Source organism: Sorex fumeus, unplaced genomic scaffold, assembly GCF_029834395.1.
Source record: "Sorex fumeus unplaced genomic scaffold, SorFum_2.1 ptg000034l, whole genome shotgun sequence".
In the NCBI taxonomy this organism is placed as follows: domain Eukaryota; kingdom Metazoa; phylum Chordata; class Mammalia; order Eulipotyphla; family Soricidae; genus Sorex; species Sorex fumeus.
Genome location: NW_026606091.1, coordinates 17,047,352 through 17,049,594, shown reverse-complemented (window position 1 = coordinate 17,049,594; position 2,243 = coordinate 17,047,352). Strand labels below are relative to the sequence as shown.

The following is a 2,243-nucleotide window of genomic DNA, read 5'->3' as shown; positions in this document are numbered from 1 at the left end:
GTTTAAGTCTCAGTCATACAATGAAACACCCATACCTTCACCAGTGCCCATTCTCCACCACCAAAAACCCCAGTATACCCCCATCCCACACCCTCCCCCTACCTGTGGGGCAGATGATTTCCACATTACTCTCTCTCTACTTTGATCACATTCAACACTTTGACACCAGACCCATCATTATTATTTGAGATTTTACCCCAACACTCAGATCTGCTGAAAAGGCAACAGTAGGCAATTTGTTTTCTATTGCTGGTTATGAATAACATATGATGTCAGGTGGCTGCAGTTGGGCCATGTGATTTTGAAATTCTGAAATTTTAACACTTAAATCTGGAGGGATTTCTGCCAAAAGTCACTGGGTTTCGATATTTGCTCCTGAGTCTCTGGGATAATGGCCATTGAGCAGCTTGAACAGGAGCCAGAGAGGCCATTCGTGGGCGATGACTTGGGGTCTCGTTGGGGTGGGGAGGAAGGTCCAGCCCCCCCCCCCCATCCCACAAAGCCCAACAAGTTTCATCACTGCGGGACCAAGCTTGACTGTCCAATGACCTCTGGAGGATGACAGCCACCGAGCCGCCAGGGGGAAGCAGGCAGAGAGACAGCACCCTTTCCCCTGTGGGGTGGCCCAGCGACAGTAGCCTACTGCATGGTCCAGACGCATTTCTGTCAAAAACCACTGGGTTTCAAGATTTGTTTCTGAGTCTCTGGGATCATGGCCGTTAAGCAGCTTGATCCAGAGTCAGAGAGGGCATTCGTGGGCAATGACTTGGGGTCTCGTTGGGGTGGGGAGGACAGGACCGGCTCCCCCCCAACCCGCGAGGCCCAACAAGTTTCGTCACTGCGGGCCCAAGCCTGACTGTCCAGTGGCCTCTGGAGGATGACTGCCACCGAGCTGCCAAGAGGGAGCAGGCGGAATGACAACAGCCTTTCCTCCCTGGGGTGGCCCGGCGATAGTAACGTACTGCGGGGTCCGGATGCAGTTCTGCCAAAAGCCACTGGGTTTCGAGGTTTGTTTCTGAGTCTCTGGGATCATGGCCATTAAGCAGCTTGATCAGGAGCCAGAGAGGCCATTCGTGGGCGATGACTTGAAGTCTCATTGGGGTGGGGAGGACAGGATCGGCTTCCCCACCCCATCCCGTGAGACCCTGCATGTCTCGTCACTGGGGGCCCAAACCTGACTGTCTGATGGCCTCTGAAGGATGGCGGCCACTGGCCACTATTCCCACCTGGAGTGGCCCAGCACTGTTAACCTACTGCAGGAACCAAACACATTTCTGCCAAAAGCCACTGGGTTTCCAGATTTGTTTCTGAGTCTCTGGGATCATGGCTATTAAGCATTTCAATCAGGAACCAGAGAGGCCATGCCTCTCCATGCCTCCAATTATATAGCTGAGCCGGAGGTGGTTTGTGGGTGTGTCTCCCACATACCTAACTTTTGGCCGTTTACTTTCTTGGTAAACTTTGCCCCAAGTTTTTGGGGTCTGGCAAAGATACAGCAGCAATTTTGGGGTATCTGAAAGTCTGAAGGTGCCATCAGGCTGCTGATGCACTCGCCTCACAGGTACACATTGACCTGCTGGCTGCACCATACCCCCAGACAATTTAATTTTTTAACCCTGTTTGAAACTAGCTCATGTTTTACTATGGCAGACTATGAGCCCTGTGAGGTCAGCTTCAGTATTACTATTCCTTCTTTTATGACCATCATGATCAGTGTTCAGATCTAATGGAAATGGAAGTGGAGTGTGAAATAGTTTAAGAATGATAATTGCCACTCTAAATAAAGTCTATGGCATCATAGATATAAATAAAATGGCAGTTATGAACTGACTAAATAAAAAAATGAGCTTGGATTCACAATGCATGTAGACACTGATTAATTGCTAGATAAATAAATTTCACTATTGTCACTTTTCCAAGTCATTTTCTTTTGAAAGTTAGAGAAACTTCAAGAGTCTATAGTATCTGATATATTAAATACCTGAGAACTGTGGTAGTGATTATTACTAATATTTTTACTAGTATCACTATTAGTGGAGGTTATGGTAAGTTTGAAGTGATACCGTGCTAGGGAAGGTAATCATGAGAGAATGGTGGATATACTGGTGATGGTTGGTGGCTAGCATTGTTATAATAGTGAAAGAAATGTGGTGATAGCTATGTGAATGATGGTGATAGAGGTGGAATTGCCTAAATTAGTGGTTATACTATTATAATTGGCAGTAAATTCATTGGTTTTTGAC

The 2,243-nt window shown here is 47.3% G+C and overlaps 1 non-coding gene across 1 annotated transcript; it reads right to left on the bottom strand.

Moving 5' to 3' along the window:
* Window positions 1-1,614: 1,614 nt before the first annotated feature.
* On the bottom strand, window positions 1,615-1,747 carry LOC130026730 (small nucleolar RNA SNORA61). The gene has a single exon (XR_008792920.1). It is a non-coding gene; the product is annotated as a small nucleolar RNA SNORA61 (small nucleolar RNA).
* Window positions 1,748-2,243: the final 496 nt, after the last annotated feature.